We start from the raw sequence: 9139 nt of genomic DNA, 5'->3' as shown, positions 1-9139 counted from the left end.
GGTCCCCGGGGCTTTCTCCCCGTCGGTGTCCATTCAACCCAGAGCCGCACGAACGTCTTCCCAGAGGTACCACTCCCCTGCGCCGAAGACCAAGACGCCACGGGGACGCGCTGAGGTACACGCCACGCGGCGACGCGCGGAGCTCCCGGGAACGCGCGCGAGGTACACGCCACGCGGCGACGCGCGGAGCTCCCGGGAACGCGCGCGAGGTACACGCCACGCGGCGACGCGCGGAGCTCCCGGGAACGCGCGCGAGGTACACGCCACGCGGCGACGCGCGGAGCTCCCGGGAACGCGCGCGAGGTACACGCCACGCGGCGACGCGCGGAGCTCCCGGGAACGCGCGCGAGGTACACGCCACGCGGCGACGCGCGGAGCTCCCAGAAAGCCGCGCGCGCACGCGGACCCTGCGCAAGCCCCGCCCCCCTCCCGGGCCGGCGCCGCCCCGCCCCGCCCCGCCCCGCTCTGCGCCCTCTGCTCCTGGAATTGCCCACACTCACGCGTGCGTGTGCACTCGCTCTTTAAACAAATCCTGCCCTCGTTTTTGCATGTTATTTATGCCTGTGCTTTGGATCCTTATCGCACATGGGGCAAGGACTTGGAGTGAAAACCAGGGAGCGTGTTCCCACCGCAGGGAGACCTGGCAGGCTGGCTTCGCCCTGTTCCCGGTGGATCTGTCTGTAGTTTGATAACTAATGTTATGTAATTCCTTAATAGTTTTTTTTTTAAAGATTTATTTATTTATTTATTTGAAAGGCAGAGTTACGCAGAGGGAGAGGCAGAGGCAGAGAGGTCTTCCATCTGCTGGTTCACTCCCTAAATGGCTGCAGTGGCTGGGCTCGGCCAGGCTGAAGCCAGGAGCCAGGAGCTTCTTCCGGGTCTCCAAAGTGGGTGCAGGAGCTCTAGCACTTGGGCGGCCTTCCACTGCTTTCCCAGGTGCATTAGCAGGGAGCTGAATCAAAAGTGGAGCAGCCCGGACTAGAACCGGCGGCCGTATGGGATGCTGGCACTGCAAGCAGCGGCTTAACCCCATACCCCCCAGCGCCAGCCCCACGTCAGTAGGTTTTTAGAGTTTTCCAATCTAAATTTGTAGCCTGTCCATATCTTAGCATTCTCCTAATGCATGATTTGATTTAGGGGCATTATCAATGAAAGACCTGGAGATAGAATCACACTGGGCACAGCCCAGATATTCTGTTGATGGAGGTACGTGAAATAAAGTACAATGGCTGAAATTCATTATGTCCATAACCCAAAACTAGGAGTGAAATGACCCATCTCGCCTGCCTTTGTGGGCTTTGTTTACTGTTTTTTTTTTTTTTTTTTTTTTGGACAGGCAGAGTTAGACAGTGAGAGAGAGAGAGGTCTTCCTTTTCCATTGGTTCACCCCCTAAATGGCTGCTACGGCCAGCGCGATGCGCTGATCTGAAGCCAGGAGCCAGGTGCTTCTCCTGGTCTCCCATGTGGGTGCAGTCCCCAAGGACCTGGGCCATCCTCCACTGCCTTCCTGGGCCACAGCAGAGAGCTGGCCTGGAAGAGGGGCAACCGGGACAGAATCCGGCGCCCCAACCGGGACTAGAACCCGTGTGCCTGCGCCGCAGGCGGAGGATTAGCCTAGTGAGCCGCGGCGCCAGCCGCTTTATTTACTGTTTCAAGTGATGCTGGCCCATGAGTGGGACCCTAATTGGCCCTTTGTCTACAGGTGTTCCTAGGGCTTTCCTATTTCGGTGCCCCGTGAACAGGGGCGTTTAGACGACCTCTGCATCTCAATGATTGTCGAGCTGGATCCGGACGTCTGGGAATCTGCTGAGTGTTGACAGAAGCCCCGGGTGCGGTATGACAAGGTGACCGGGGCTGAAGGCTTCGGTTCTTCCTCTGCCCTGGAGATTGTAACTGGAACCCAGCTGGCTGTCCTGACCTCCTCTACGGAGAATCCACATGGCAGGTGGGAGGAAGTTTGCTATTTGAAGGTCAGGCCTCATAAAGAGAAACGTCTTAAAAGGAAGATGAAGCAGTCTAGATCATTGTATTTTTTTTTCATACGTTCTGGGAGAGAAGCTTGAGTCATTGTAGACCATCTGTGTTTCTTTTGGGACTTTAGGGGTTTGAAATTCCAGCGTATTAATTGATGAACACCACAGGCCGGTGCCGCGGCAAACTAGGCTAATCCTCTGCCTTGCGGCGCCGGCACACGGGGTTCTAGTCCCGGTTGGGGCGCCGGATTCTGTCCTGGTTGCCCCTCTTCCAGGCCAGCTCTCTGCTGTGGCCGGGAGTGCAGTGGAGGATGGTGCAAGTGCTTGAGCCCTGCACCCCATGGGAGACCAGGAGAAGCACCTGGCTCCTGCCTTTGGATTAGTGCGATGCGCTAGCCACAGCACGCTGGCTGCGGCGGCCATTGGAGGGTGAACCAACGGCAAAAGGAAGACCTTTCTTTCTGTCTCTCTCTCTCTCTCACTGTCCACCTGCCTGTCAAAAAAAAAAAAAAAATTGATGAACACCACGGACATCCTGGAGCCCTAACGATCACGTGGTCTCCTTCCCTGAGTCCTCTTGGCCTGGCCCCTGGCCGCAGTCACCACCTGTTTGCTGTTGACAATTGCCTGCCTTGACCTCTGCTCCGCGCCCCGCACCTGCTCACACGACCTCCTGCTTCATGTGGACCCTCGGGAGCCTGCGCAGAGCCTCTGCGCTCCCCTCTCCTGGGGTTCTTCACCCCTGCTCCCCAGCCACGCACTTAGAACAATCCGTGAGCAGGAGTGGTAGGTCACAGAGATGCTTCCATAGGGATGAGCCTGTCCTCAGGGCTCATTCGTGTACTCACTGGTCTCAGCACTGCTGGAAACCCAGCTCACAGTGGAGGAAGAGTAGCAAATCTCTCCTCGCCGCCATGCCAGCTGCTTTGCGGGACTCCCAGCCACTCCTGGCCTTGCTGGCTTTCTGGATGCGCAGTCTGGGGAGTGTGAAGGGCCCTGGAGAGGGGCGGGGTGTTGTGGGTGCACACATCACATCCGCTGTTCTCTGAGGAGTAGCCTTAGCAAAGCTCACAGCCTAGTCCCTCCCCTGTAAAATGGAGAAGATGGTAATGGAGTCAAGCCCTGTCGGCTCCTCTCACTTACCTGAGCTCTTGCTTTGATCCTGTTGCATGGAGAAGTGGCCTCTTTCCTCCTGTTTTCCGTTCTGTGGTGGTTACCTGTCTTGTTACCCAGAGCATTCCAAAGTGAAAAAGAACTATTTCCCCCAGTTATTCAGTAATTTTACTTTTCAGGCTGGACTCTTCTCTTGGCTGGAGTGATGACACCTTGCTCTACTCACAGGGCCTTGGAACTACTTTATTATTAGATGTATCTATTTGAAAGGCAGAGCAACAGAGAGGGAGAAATGGAGAGATGTATCAGAGAGGGAGTCAGAGCGCAAGGGAGTGAGAGTGAGACACAAAATATTGCAAAGGCAGGGCTGTCAAAGCCTGGAGTCAGGAACTTAACCCAAGTCTCCCACACTGGAGCAGGAGCCCAGCTCCTTGAGCGGTCCATCAGCTGCTGCTTCCCCAGGCATACACTGGAAACGGGAACCAGGAGTTAGAACCAGGAATCAACCCCAGGTGCTCAGATGTGGGATGCAGGTGCTCCAACAGGTGTCTTAAAAGCTAGGCCAGGGGCTGGTGCTGTGAGCAGTAGGTTAATCCTCTGCCCACGGCACCGGCATCCCATATGGGCAACGGTTCTAGTCCCGGCTGTTCCTCTTCCGATCCAGCTCTCTGCTGTGGCCTGGGAAAGCAGTAGAGGATGGCCCAAGTCCTCGGGCCCCTGCACCCGCGTAGGAGACCCGGAAGAAGCTGCTGGCTCCTGACTTCGTTGTGGCCATGAGGGGGAATGAACCAGTAGATGAAGACCTCTTTCTCTGTCTCTATCTCTCTCTCTGTAACTCTGTCTTTCAAATTAAAAAAAAAAAAAAAAAACGCTAGGCCAAACGCCTGCCCATTTTTATAGGGTCTGGTGTGCAATTTGATACACATGTGTAACATGGAATCCATCAGTGTGTGTCTATAATGTGTAATGATCAGTCAGGGAAATGAGCGTTCCTGTCTTGTTAAACATCATTTCTTAGGCTGGCGCCGCGGCTCACTAGGCTAATCCTCCGCCTGCGGCGCTGGCACCCCGGGTTCTAGTCCCAGTCGGGGCACCGGATTCTGTCCCGGTTGCCCCTCTTCCAGGCCAGCTCTCTGCTGTGGCCAGGGAGTGCAGTGGAGGATGGCCCAAGTGCTTGGGCCCTGCACCCCATGGGAGACCAGGAGAAGCACCTGGCTCCTGGCTTCAGATCAGTGTGGTGCACTGGCCGCGGCGGCCATTGGAGGGTGAACCAACGGCAAAGGAAGACCTTTCTCTCTTTCTCTCTCACTGTCCACTCTGCCTGTAAAAAAACAAAACAAAACAAAACAAAAAAACCCATCATTTCTTTGTGTGGGGAAACACTTGACTCCTCTCTTCGAGCCTTCGAGCTCTGTATAAAAATCTAGAGGAAGCCTCACGGCAGGTGGGCGCTTAGCCTGGCGGTTGGGACACTGGTGAAGATGCCCGTATCGGGTACCTGAGTACAATAACCGACTCTGGGTCCTGCCACCAGCTTCCTGCAAATGCAGACCCTGGGGAACAGTAGGTGATTGTGCAAATAATTGGCTTCCTGCCACCCACGTGGGAGACCTGGTTAGTTCCCTGCTCCCTGGCTCCATTCCTGGCCCGGCCTCAGTATGATGGGAGTGCATCAGTGGATGGGAGTCTCCCTCCCTCTCCCTCTTCCCATCACTCTCTCTCTCTCTCCCTCTCCATCTCCATCTCCCTCTCCCTATCTCCTTTGCCTGTCAAATACAAAAAACTTTTTGAAGTTCATGGAAAATGTGTATTATGAACTCTACATGGATTTCATTTTTTTTTCACCAAAATCAACATCTATTTTAATCCCATTTTCCCACAAAGAATGACTACTTTGTGTACTAAGCGGTTGTGAATCATGTCACCCCGGTGTGCCGTGTTGCAGGACATGCAGCGCATTCTTCCCGACAGGCTGTGCTTCAGCCCCTGTGCCCCGCCGCCCCCTGGCCCCACTCCCCTCTGGCCACTACTCCTTTGCTGCCTGTCTCTGTGGCATCAGCGTTGTTGGCCTCCACACAGCAGAGGGAATGCACCGTCTCGTCGTTGTGTGCCTCCTTTGTTTCACACGGTGTCCTCCGTGTTCATCCACTCAACAGCTTTTGTTTTTCAGGGGATTGTGATTGAAACTGTGACTGCCCCGATAGCTTCTAACTCAGTCCCTCGGGATTCTCAGAACTCACTTCCTTTAGCCTCTGTATTTGTAATCTTTGTTGGAGCTGTGCTGGGCCATTTGCATGCACAGGTGCAATTCACAATGATTAGCAGTATTAATTACAGATTTATTTAAATGAGGGCTCTCATGAAGACTTAGGTAGTCTAAAACTTTGCAGCAATGTGCCTTCCCCCAGAGGACTTAAAAGATTAATTCTAAAATGTGTTCCTTTGGATTGAAACCCAATACTGTCTCACCAGTGTGAAGACACCTGCTTTTAAGAAACTGGAGAAATATGCAGAGTTAGCCTGTGTGAAAGATCTTGGGGTGCTCACGGCCTTCTGCTCACAGCTCGTGTTGCCAGGTGAGTTTCGAATCCTCTGAAGTCAGCGACGCAGCCACAGGCAGGCTCGAGCGCTCTCAAGTCTTTTTCCACGGATGCGATACCAAGAGGTCTCCCCAGGTCCTTTATGGCTAGGAGCGGTGAAGGTCCCGTCACAACACCATGATCTTATCAATCTCAGGGTGATGGTCACCTCATGACATCGGTGGAGACATCTGAGCCTGGAGACAGAATTTCACTACGAGCGTGTGTATTGAATCCGTCCACAGGGAGAGGTCCTGCTGCAGAGAGGGAGTGTGTGACGCCGTCAGCTCGCAGATGGCACGGCCGTTTCCCGGGGCAGCCTCCGAGCCGTTCACAGCTGTCCACGCCGACCACTGTCGTGGGTGCTGGCTAAGTTACAGGGACACTCTCGCACTGTCCAGCGCCCGTGATGGCTGCGGACTCCTTGCAGCAGGACACCTGAGTGGAACGGCACAGCTGCAAGAGGAGAGGTGAGGGGACCTGAGGGCGTCTGCTGGCGGTGCGTGTCGCTGTCACCCCTGAGCACCAGTTTCTAAAGAAGGAAGCTGGACGCATGGTCAAGATGACTGAATGGGGGGCAGCAAGGACCCGGAATCCAAGGGCGGCTGTTGGGCTGCTGCGGTGTAACTCGGCACTTGGGACGCTGCATCCCACGTCAGTGCTGTCTCGAGCCCTGGCTCCCCTGCTTCCATTCAAGCTTCCAGCCGATGTACTGGGAGGAAGCGGTTGATGGCCTAAGTGGTCGGACTGCCACCTGCATGGGACACTCGGAGTTCCCGGCTCGGGGCATCAGCGTGGTGCAGCCCTGGCTGCGGTAAGCATTTGGGAAGTGAGCCAGTGCACGGTCTCTCTCCATTGCTCTGCCTTTCAAATAGATGAAAATAAATAAACATAAAAAAGTGGAAACACCGAAGACCAATAAACATGCAGAGATAAGCAAGATGAGCATGGAGCGGTCACTAACACATCAGACAGGCAAAGCATTTAAGGTATGAAGCGCCCTGCATTGGCAGGTGTGGACCAACAGGAACTCTTGCATTAAGTCCTAGATTTGCTTGTACCAGAATAAACTTAGAATTCCATTTTCCCCAAGATATTTGAAGAACCTATTTCACATTGCTGGTGGAGAGGTAGATTGTTACAACCACTTTTGGAGAATCATTTATTACCCAGTAAATTTTAACCTGAACATACCCTGCGACCCAGCCATTCTGCTGTTGGGTATATCTCCTACACAAAGTCACATTCATGTGCATCTGAGTACAAGAAAGCACACGGGCCAACCTGGCAACAGCCCAGGGGTTCCCCAGCAATGAGGACGTACTGCCAAAACATTAAAGTAAGGGGACCTTAGAGAGAACACCGAAAATGAACTAGGACTGCATGTGGCCAGGCGCAGGATCCCACAGTGACAGAAGAATTAAGTGTCTTTAGGTCTGCGTGATATTTATAGCAACTTCCAAAACAGACAAGAGTTAAACCTGATCAACCCCACAGGGGAGAGGCCCTTGACTTACTCTTTCAAATGCCCGGAGTAGAGCCACAGTGAATTTTTGCAGAATGGCCTTTTGTATATTGTCCATGGACATGTATGTGGGCATAAAAGCAATTTAAAGCCTCCTGTCTGAAAAAGAATAGGATTTCCGCTAGGCATGAGTGAGGGTGCTGTGGTTGCCGGCACTGGTGGGCAGTGTGTTCTGGGCTGCTCCTGACCCACGTGGTGGCTGTGGGAATGTTCGCGTGGGTTTATTCCCAACCCCATGTGTGTGTGGTCGACAGGCCTCCTGGCTGTCATATCTCACAGTGTGACAGCTAATGCGACAGACAGGCAGTTTATTGGGTTTCATTTCAGTGCACTTCTCTGGGCGTGGGGGTGAGAGGGAGGTGTGTTCATGGACCTGGGACTGCAGGTGCATCTGAGGCAGCTGTGACCTTAGAGCTCTTCTGTGTTTGCATCAAGAGTTTTGGGAGTGGCACAGGCAATAAAAGGCCTGGGCTCGGTTTTGCCCTTTGCCATTTCCTGCCTGTGTTGCCTGGAACATTCAGGTAGACTGTTTCCTCAACTCTGAAATGGGGCTCCCAGGAGCCCAGGGTAGCAGCGATTAAATGGGGATTAAATAAAAGATGGTTTGCTGTGGTGCCTTTGTGTGATGGGAAAATGCCCCTCCTCCTGCCGGAGACTGCACTGGGGCACAGCTTGGACAGCAGATGTGCCCATTGTGTCGGTGACAAGGCACCCTTCTGGGCAGAGGCCTGGGCCTGCCCACACCCCACCCTGCTGTCCTGAGTCCCGCCCCCACAGTGAGACTGTGGAAGCAGGCAACAGCTGCGTGGTTTGCAGATAGTAAATGTTTAAGGTCGCCGTGGTCAGGCTCCAGTCCTGTGCGCTTGGAGAAAGAACACTTTACCAGGAGTCACTGAGCGTCCGAGGCGGGGCCAGCAGAGCCTCAGCTCCCCCTGTTGGAGAGTTCCGGTTTTGTGTGTGTGTGTGTGTGTGTGTGTGTGTGAGCTGGAATAATCATGTTCCGATTGCGTGGTGGTTTTGAACACACCATCTTTAGCACTGGTCTCAGAGCTGCAGGAGAATAAGACTCTGTTTTGTTTCCCTGTCTGGGAGCTGGGACTTGAACTGGGGCTACAGTTTATTCCCTCTCTGGGTGGAGGACAAGGGTCTCCGGGTGAGCAGAGCAAGATGGAAGTGGGCAGCAGTGGTACTGAGTGGGGGACCTGCCTTTACCCCCCCCAACCAAAAATGTCACTTTTTAATTATTTCACAATTGAGATTCTGCATAGGAATTCATTGAAAGGCAAGGTTTTACTGCTTTTTTTTTTTTCTTTTGATGTTTATTTTTAATATTTTCTTCTACTTGAAAGGCTAAGTGAGAGCCAGGGCGAGTGAGTAAGAGGTATCCATCTTTCACCCTCTGGTTCACTCCCCAAATGCCCACGACAGCCAGGGTTGGGCAAGGCCAAAGCCAGGAGCTGAGAGCCGCATCTCTGGACCCTGGGGTCCGAAGCCCCCTCTGCTCTTGTTCCCTGACGTCATGGAGGCCTGTGGTTGGCATCCTGGTCTGGAGGCCACCATGTGAATCTGTAGTGGCCTTTAGCAGGCTTTTCTGGGATTTCAGGTTGTTGCAGAGATGATTAAGGCATTTAGATGAAAAATAAGTGCTCAAAAAAATAAGCAGTATTAATTGAGAATTTTATAGACTCTCTTTTTGGTATGTATGTGTGTAAATATGTAAACTTAGTGAATAATAATTTTTGAGAATCTTTGGTTAGTTTGTATAAATTACCTGATTTATGAAGTACAGGTGTGTGAATGTGTGCATTGGTAGAATTCAGAAATCTAAAAATAAGACTTTAATGTGTAGGGACTTTTCTAAAATTTGTTTGATTCATATGTGAAAACCTAGTATGTATTACTTGTTATTTTTCCTTTCTGTTCTTTAGATTTCTTTTTTAAAATTTTTA

At 52.7% G+C, this 9139-nt stretch overlaps 1 long non-coding RNA gene across 1 annotated transcript; it reads left to right on the top strand.

Annotated features, from left to right (window-relative positions):
* Positions 1-376: 376 nt before the first annotated feature.
* LOC127490494 (uncharacterized) lies at positions 377-7304 on the top strand. Its single transcript, XR_007918434.2, has 3 exons — positions 377-1945; positions 5559-5662; positions 5823-7304. It is a non-coding gene; the product is annotated as an uncharacterized lncRNA (long non-coding RNA).
* The last annotated feature ends 1835 nt before the right edge of the window (positions 7305-9139 follow it).

The sequence above is a fragment of the Oryctolagus cuniculus genome, chromosome 6 (genome assembly GCF_964237555.1).
Source record: "Oryctolagus cuniculus chromosome 6, mOryCun1.1, whole genome shotgun sequence".
Classification (NCBI taxonomy): domain Eukaryota; kingdom Metazoa; phylum Chordata; class Mammalia; order Lagomorpha; family Leporidae; genus Oryctolagus; species Oryctolagus cuniculus.
This window is presented reverse-complemented; position numbering and strand designations above follow the sequence as displayed.